The following is a 9,395-nucleotide window of genomic DNA, read 5'->3' on the forward strand; positions in this document are numbered from 1 at the left end:
AGGCGCACGGGCTTCAGTAGTTGTGGCTCGCGGGCTCTAGAGTGCAGGCTCAGTAGTTGTGGTGCACAGGCTTAGTTGCTCTGTGGCATGTGGGATCTTCCTGGACCAGGGCTCAAACCCGTGTCCCCTACATTGGCAGGTGGATTTTTAACCACTGCGCCACCAAGGAAGTCCCTAGATTTATTTAAAATAATTTAAAAAAATTAAAGTGTGGGATTGAAGACATCTCTGTTGTGTTTTTTCCTGGGGTAGACCAGCTCTTCCATGCCAGAACTACCTGACTCCAGCACATCAGCTTTTATGGGATTTACTCTTAAAATTTTTTTGTAGTGCTATAAAATATATATAACATAAAGTTTGCCGTTATAACCATTTTGAGTGTACAGCTCAGTGGCATTTATTACATTCACAATGTATTGCAACTATCACCACTATTTCCAAACCTTTTCTAACAACCGAAGCAGAAAATATCACCAATAAGCAATAACTCCATTCTTCCCTCCTCACAGCCCCTAGTAACCTCTAATCTACATTCTGTCTCATGAATTTGCCTAGTCTAGATATTTCATGTAAGTTGAATCATACAATATTTGTCTTTTTGTATCTAGTTTATTTCAATTAGCATAATGTTTTCAAAGTTCACCACGTTGTAGCATGTATCAGAACTTCATTCCTTTTTATGGCTGAATAATATTCTATTGTATGTATATTCTACTTCTGTTTATCCATTCATTTTTTTCTTTCTTTTTTTAATATTCATTTATTTTGGCTCTGCTGGGTCTTAGTTGCGGCATGTGGATTCTTAGTTGCGGCATGTGGATTCTTAGTAGAGGCATGCATCCGGGATCTAGTTCCCCGACCAGGGATTGAACGTGGGTCCCCTGCATTGGGAACGAGGAGTCTTATCCAGTGGACCACCAGAGAAGTCCCTCCATTCATTTCTTGCTAGGCACTTGGGTTGTTTCTACCTTTTGACTATTGGGAATAATGCTTCAATGAACATTGGCGTGTTAAGTATCTGTTTGAATCCTTATTTTCAGTTCGTTTGAGTATATACCTGGGAGGGGAATTGCTGGGACATGTGATAATTCAGTGTTAAGCTTTTTGAGGAACCACCAAAATGTTTTCCACGGAACTCACCATTTTACATCCTTACCTGCCATGTACTGGGATTCATTCTTAGGAGATAATTCTACCTATAAGGCCTTTAACTAGTTATATATTACCTCGGATGAGTCTGTTAATTTCTCTTTCTATTTCAGTTACTTCATCCTTAAAAATGGGGCTTGAATTAGATAATCTATAAAGTTTCTCCTATCTCTTAAATTCCATGGCTGACATTACGATGAATTTCCATGATGTTTACATTCCCAGTTATTTTGTCCTCTCCTCCCCTTTTACAAAAAAAAGAGTAGTTTGTACAGTGGGAGACAGAACCTCTATATGCCGGGTGGTACAAGTATATTCAAGTCTCCAAATACTTTCTAATTCTTATTTGTTAGATATTTTCATAGTTCAAAGTTAGTTTATTGAAGACTTTTCAAGCACATCTACATTGAAGTATCATAAACTTTTATTAAATTGTATTCTGTGGCTATGAAAATCATAACTTGGGCAGAACTTTACTTTTTGCACAATTTATGTCAAAAAAGGTTCTGCTACGCACCATTCTACATTAGTGATATATATATTGTATTTACATATTATATGTCGTATATATTGTATATTGAATCACATAGTAAAATACTTAGCACTTATAAGAAAGTAGGTTACTTTTAAGAGTGTAGCACCATTTGCATATGGATAATTATCTCTAGATACTTAATGAAAACTTGAAATAAAGGGGAGAAATGCATCAAGGATAACTGCAAACTTAAAACACACACAAGTATATTTACACATAGCACTTCAATTACATACCAGAATGTATTACACATATAATGAGTAGAGAGACCAGAAGCCTTGGATCTTGTTATGGGCATTCTGTTAGAAGGCCATGACACTCCAATAGGCCATAATGTGTTAAGGTAAAGAAGTTTTAGTAAGAATTTTTTCCTTGGCTACTGATGACTGAACAGGGAGAACAGTATGAGTAGCTCTTATTCCCGGACCAAAAACTCACTTTTAAACTGGTTATATAACTTGTTAATATACAGTTGACCTCAGCTTTGCAGGAGAAGGGCCATCTTTTATTCTTAAGTATTTTAAAAGTTGATTTTAGCACCTATTGTTTTCCAGGTAGCCCCAGAAAACAAGATTTTTGAAAGAGATAACAGTTTTAGTCTAGTCTTGCTGTCCCCAATGAATTACATAAAGTAATTGCCATTAAATTAAATGAATTGGGAATTCCCTGGCGGTTCAGTGGTTAGGACTCTGCGCTTTCATTGCAGGGGGCATGGGTTCAATCCCTGGTCGGGGAACTCAGATCCTGCAAGCTGCGCAGTGTGGCCGTAAAAGTAAATAAATAAATAAATGAAATGAAATGAATTAATTGCTATTAAATCCAAGGTTCCTTATTTTCCTGTTTATTTGGGTTTCAGTGGATAAAGAAGGAAGCAGTGATAACAACTCATTGACCTTCTGATAGTGCCTTTAGACCCAGGGCAAGATACTCCCGAAGACCGACAGTCTCCCTGAGGATGACTGTAGTTGGAAGGGGATGGTATGTCATGACTATTCTTGGAACTTGGCTGTTTCTATGCTTCTTTGGCGGAAGCCAGAAGGGTTGGGTTGGATCTCAGGGCATCTTTGGAATAATCAAGATGCTTAGTGTAGCAGCCTAACTTGCAACCAGTTTTTGTTTTATTTTGTTTTACAGTGTTTTTGTTTGTTTGTTTTTTAATCTCTTACAATGTTTTTAATCCTTGTTCTTCTTGCCAGTAACAGAAACCTGTGCCTCACTAGTCCCTCCCTTTCCCCTAGGCTAATGTGTTGAGTTAAAGTTGATTTTTTTCTATTGATATACTCACTCCTAGGTTTGGCTCATCAAATCTAGAGTTTTACTTTGGAAAAATGATCAACTACTTGTATTTTTTTTACCATAGGAAAATGTAACAACATTAAAAACTAGCTGCTGTTACCCCATAGCACAGGGAGATCAGCTCGGTGCTTTGTGACCACCTAGAGGGGTGGGATAGGGAGGGTGGGAGGGAGACGAGAGAGAGAGGAGATATGGGGATATATGTATATGTATAGCTGATTCACTTTGTTATAAAGCAGAAACTAACACACTATTGTAAAGCAATTATACTCCAATGAAGATGTTAAAAAAAAAAGGCTGACAGCACCAACAGTATATCAACTGGATGTGGAAAAATGGAACTCACAAATGTTGCTGATTGTAGGGCAAATGGTATAACCACTTTGAGCAACTGTTTAGCACTTAAGCTTTTACTGTTAAGAATACACCTATCCCATGACCACCATTTCATTTCTAAGTATTTACTGAAAAGAAATGAAAGCAAGAAAAAAAAAGCAAAAAAAAGGATGTTCATAGCAGTTTTATTCTTAATAGCGAGAAACTGAAAACAGCAAAAATGCCCATCAGTAGGTTAATGTATAAACAATCTGTGGTATATTCATATAGTGGAATATTAGTAACAATAAAAACATTTCTGATATACAAAAAAACCCCAAAACTAGCTGCTGTTAATAATGGCCTAATAAGGCTTCTGTTTTCTTGAATAGCACTTGACTATCCCAGATATTTGCCTTCATCTCCCAAAGTGAGAGACTTTTAGAACTTTAAGAACTCTTTTATGCGTATAGTTAAAAAGGAGTGATAATTGATTTCTATCAATTTCTTACAACCTCTTTTGATTGTGGAGAGAGTGGTAAGAATTTTTCTAACCAGTAATCTCCTTTATTAATTTGCTTCATCATCCCTTTCATCAGCCTTTATGTCTTACTGGCTAGGGCATGAGCTCACATTCTCATTTATTAGACTTACAAGACAGCATGCCAGACAGTAGTAAAACTTCCTAGGATATTTGTCTGCTGAGAGATTAAAATTAAGAGCTAGATGTTTATTCCTTTTTTAAAAATAATTTTATTTATTTATTTTTGGCTGCATTGGGTCTTTGTTGCTGTGTGCGGGCTTTTCTCTAGTTGCGGCGAGTGGGGGCTGCTCTCCGTTGCGGTGCGTGGGCTTCTCATTGCGGTGGCTTCTCGTTGCGGAGCACGGGCTCTAGGCGCTCGGGTTTCAGTAGTTGTGGCACGCAGCCTCAGTAGTTGTGGCTCACGGGCTCTAGAGCGCAGGCTCAGTAGTTGTGGCACACGGGCTTAGTCTCTCCGCGGCATGTGGGATCTTCCCGGACCAGAGCTAAAACCTGTGTCCCCTGCACTGGCAGGCGGATTCTCAACCACTGCGTCACCAGGGGAGCCCTAGATGTTTATTCCTTAAGGACATCTATTTAAGGAGAGTAGCTTCCCCCTCCCATCCTACTCCTCAGATAGCTAATTTATTTCCTTTAGGTAGCTTCAGACTAGTCTGTTCTAATATTCTAAATAAGCCACCAAATACTTGGTAAACTTTTACTATTGTGAAGTATTCTTGACTGTGGAAGTCTAGTCTTCACCAGCTCCAAGTGACTGGTGGTGGCTTTTCTTTTTTGAGGCTGGCCAGGGAACAGAGGGCCAATTCAAGTGGTAAAGGGAATAGGGTAAAGGAGCTAGCTCAACATCTAATATCAGCCTGGTCTAATATTCTGCCCGTCTTTATTTTCTTTCTGGTTTTGGCATCCCTAATTTCCTATTCCTTCTCTGGCCATGTACATTTTCCACCTTGCCTATTTGTGCCCAAACCCAAAAACAAACAAAAACCCCCAAAACCCCCTATCTTATATATTTTCTCCTGTTTTTGAAATAAAAAGTGCTCTAAGAAATTTCACAGGCAGTAGCAAAAGGTAAAGGCACTAAGAGGAGGCCAGGGGATAATCACTCTTTTATCTTTCTCTACCTTCTCCTTTTTTGCTTAGAATCAATAGAAAAGTTGAGGGATATTAAAAAAAGTTGTAGAAGGTTTTAAGACTATACTGTGGACTGAATAAAGTGTAATATTCATATATATTTCAAAATATTTCAAACTAATTCTCAGGTGTATGTACAGGTGCAGGGGATTTCAGCGAGGAATATCAAAGAAGAATGAACTATAGTACTGGAACGGCTTTGGGTGTCTGCAAGTAGTAGGGATGGGGTGAGCTTCTTATTCTTTGATCCAAGGTGAGGAGGTAGGAGTAGGGGAGTAATATGTTCCCAGGGCATGCAGGGGAGGGGGGGGAAAGTCAGAGACAAAGGAAGAGAACATGTTGTGAGTGAAGAGGTGCTCCACAGCTGCTTTTAAGGCATATACATACATAGGTCAGAATACAAAAAAGTGGGAATTTTTTTCTTCTTTACCTGAAATTTGATATGAATACACACATGCACACACACGAATAGTTAATAAGGGGAAACCATAATAAAAATGGTGGTTTACCAATATATTTGAAGCTTTTTTTTTTTCCCCTTGCAAGCATGAAGTATCATGCTTCAGGGTTTTTTGAGTGTTATTGTAATTTATTCTTTTAAAAAACATTTATTTGTTTTGCTTCTGTATAGTCATATATCCAGTTAGGTTCAAAAGTCATTCTCTTCTGAATTAGTATCCAGATAAGACCTATTTATCACAATGACATTTTAAATAATTGATATAACATTTGATATCATATCTAATGGAATTGTTATGTATCTTAAATCTTGTCTTCACCTTTAGGTTCTCTCCCTTCACTCTTTTTTTTTGGGGGGCTGCGTTGGGTCTTCGCTGCTGTGTGTGGGCTTTCTGTAGTTGCCGCGAGCGGGGGCTACTCTTCGTTGCGGTGCGCGGGTTTCTCATCGTGGTGGCTCCTCTTGTTGCGGAGCATGGGCTCTAGGCACGTGGGCTTCAGTAGTTGTGGCATGCGGGCTCTAGAGCGCAGGCTCAGAAGTTGTGGCGCATGGGCTTAGTTGCTCTGTGGCATGTGGGATCTTCCCAGACGAGGGTTCGAGGGAACCCATTTCCCCTGCATTGGCAGGTGGATTCTTAACCACTGAGCCACTAGGGAAGTCCTTCCCTTCACTCTTTTTTTTTTTTTTTTTAATTTTTTTTTTTTAATTTTTATTTATTTGTTTATTTATTTATGGCTTGTGTTGGGTCTTTGTTTCTGTGTGAGGGCTTTCTCTAGCTGCGGCAAGCGGGGGCCACTCTTCATCGCGGTGCGCGGGCCTCTCACTATCGTGGCCTCTTTTGTTGCGGAGCACAGGCTCCAGACGCGCAGGCTCAGTAATTGTGGCTCACGGGCCCAGTTGCTCCGCGGCACGTGGGATCTTCCCAGACCAGGGCTCGAACCCATGTCCCCTGCATTGGCAGGCAGATTCTCAACCACTGCGCCACCAGGGAAGCCCCCTTCCCTTCACTCTTAATATTGTTTTGTGCAAAGGAAAAGGTTATTATTTCTAAAAAGACAGTGAAGGCCTTTGTAGCTTTAAAATTTGTTACTGCGTTATTCTAATTATATCAGCTATTTCCTAGAAAATGCTTCAAAATATTTCTTGATGGTTTTGGAAGAATGTGTATGGAAGTTTTTTTTTTTTTAAACTAAAACTTTTCTTTATAATTTATGATTTTTTAAAAAATTTATTTATTTATTTATTTGGTTGTGCTGGGTCTTAGTTGCAGCAGGCCAGCTCCTTAGTTGGGGCTTGTGGGCTCCTTTAGTTGCGGCTTGTGGGCTCCTTAGTTGTGTCACACGAACTCTTGTTTGCGACATGCATGTGGGATCTAGTTCCCTAACCAGGGATCAAACCCAGGCCCCCTGCATTGGGAGCATGGAATCTTAACCACTGCACACCAGGGACACATCTTGAAGTCCCTAATTTATGATTTTTAATACAAGTTTCTGAATGTCCAGATGAGGTTTGTTATATACGTGTTTTACAGTGCAGAGTTCCCCATAATATTCTGGGTAGACATTTGTTTGACCATTTTAATTTAGTATTTTCAGAAGAGATTTGCTTGCTTTTTGGCCAAAGTTAAAACAGAGCTAGTCCATGTGTATTTTTTAATAGGGATAGAAGAATAGGCTTTATGGCATGATTTTAGGAACACCAGCAGTGTCTCTCTGTCTGCTAGTTAATGGCTAAAATTCTTTTAAAAATGAATTTCTTTCCATTTTCACTGTGTAACCTATTAAGATGTAGATATCATTATAGTTAGGGAGGTGGTGGGATTCAGTGCCATTATATGTGCATTAACATCTTAGTAGGGACTTCCCTGGTGGTCCAGTGGTTAAGATGCTGCGCTTCTAATGCAGGGGGCACAGGTTCGAACCCTGGTCTGGGAACTAAAATCCCACATGCCGCATGGCCAAAAACAACAACAACAACAACAACAAAATCTTAGTAGAAGTTACTTATTATATTATCCTTAAATTCTAAGGCTCTAGAGCACAATTTTTCTAGAGACCTTGCCTGGAGGAGTAAACACCCTTAGCTCTTGTGTAGTGAAAATAAATGGAGTCCCTTCTCTTCCCCCTAATACCACTCTCCAATCAAAGATAAAATCACTTCAGTCCTTCAGATAGAAAGAGATAGACCTGGGACAGTTTGTATGTGCATTCATGTATGTGTGCATGTAGAGGGTAGTAGGAGTATCGTGAGGGGTGCAAGTCCTTGGGAAGTAAGGAGACAAATTCATAAGAGAGGTCAGGAAAGGAGGGTACCTGTCCATCAAGGCCTACTTTATGATCTTCCTTAGAACGAGACCTGATTAAGGAGTTACTTTTTCTTGAAGTGCAGCATATTCAACTTTTAATTCTAGTCTTTGCTATTTGAAAATGCTGATAACCTATTATTATTATTAATATTTTTTTAAAGATTGATTGATTGATTGATTGATTGATTGATTGCTATGTTGGGTCTTCGTTTCTGTGCGAGGGCTTTCTCTAGTTGCGGCGAGTGGGGGCCACTCTTCATCGCGGTGCGCGGGCCTCTCACTATCGTGGCCTCTGGTTGCGGAGCACAGGCTCCAGGCGCGCAGGCTCAGCAGTTGTGGCTCACGGGCCTAGCTGCTCCACAGCATGTGGGATCCTCCCAGACCAGGGCGCGAACCCGTGTCCCCTGCATTAGCAGGCAGACTCCCAACCACTGTGCCACCAGGGAAGCCCCCCTATTATTATTTTTAAGATGATTTAATTTGCTTTTTACTTTGCCATGAAATTATTTTAAGCTCTTGCTCTGTGATCAGCTTTAGTGAGGAGAAAGGTAGTTATATGTGGTCTCTGTTGGGATTTCCCCCACTGTGGGATTGTTTCATAGCATCAATAAGGAACATTTGTGACCAGTAGTTAGGTTTGATGATTTTATTGTTCTTTTTCTGGGTACATGAAAACTCATTCTGTGAAGTTTGACAGAGTTCCTTACAGAATTTTATGTCCATTTCCTTGTATTTAAGTGTAGCATTATTAAGTACATGTTGTACTTTTATTTCATAGCAGTGTAGAATGAACCTATTCTAACCAAACCTCTAACTTAGATGTTAAGCTCTTTGAGAGCAGTCTCTGTATCTTTCATCTTTGTATCCCCCTTAGTATCTCGCTAACAGTAAAACCCTGCTGTAAGTGGGTTCAAAATGTGGTGTGTTATGAAGAGGTTAGTAGAATTATCAATGAGCTTCTGCACAAATGGCCCATCACCAGTCATGTTATATCACAATTATAGTCCCTTGAACAGAGTAGTAGTTCAAAAATTTTTGAGTGAATGAGGATTTCTGTGTGTATTAATTAATGCTAACACAGATTACTGAAGTTTACACTTTCCATTTAATTCTTTTTTATTCTCAGATACAACTGTGTTGGGGATTTGTATCGTGTATTTTTTTTTAGAGAGAGGTATTATTTAATGTTTGGTCTTAATGACTAAAATAACCTACCTTGTTAGCAGGTTTTTCTTTAGAGTTGGATAGAATGAAAGCAGTGTTCTTAATTCAGCAAGAGCTACTTTAGGTTATTTCCTATATTTGACTTTCCCTGCTTATATTTTACATAATTGTTTAAAGTCCCTTGGTTTTGACTTTCAGTGCTTCTCCTGGTATGCTTGGTGTTTTGAGAGACTGGTTAGATTCCTTTTGTGTGCAAAAGGGTTTATTCTTGTTTGTATTATACTTTGATGATTTTATCTGGAATTGCTCTTTAGAAGTGATATTTATCTAAATCTCAACTTTCTGAAAAATTAAGGCAAGCAGAAAATGGGAGGAAATTCTAACTCAGAGAGGTCTTTTAATACTTAATCAGTATAACCAAGCAAACCTGTTTAAAGATAAGAATAGTTTCCAGATTAAGTTCATCTATATCATCCTCTGTGAGTATTGTGGAGAAACTTAC

General features: G+C 39.1%; 1 protein-coding gene across 6 annotated transcripts in view; it reads left to right on the forward strand.

Annotated features, from left to right (window-relative positions):
* ABL2 (ABL proto-oncogene 2, non-receptor tyrosine kinase) overlaps positions 1-9,395 on the forward strand; it is a 117,441-nt gene that overhangs the window by 46,090 nt on the left and 61,956 nt on the right. The gene's annotated exons all lie outside the window — the stretch shown is intronic.

Source organism: Balaenoptera borealis (assembly GCF_965194805.1).
Source record: "Balaenoptera borealis genome assembly, chromosome: 1".
NCBI classification, from domain to species: Eukaryota; Metazoa; Chordata; class Mammalia; order Artiodactyla; family Balaenopteridae; genus Balaenoptera; species Balaenoptera borealis.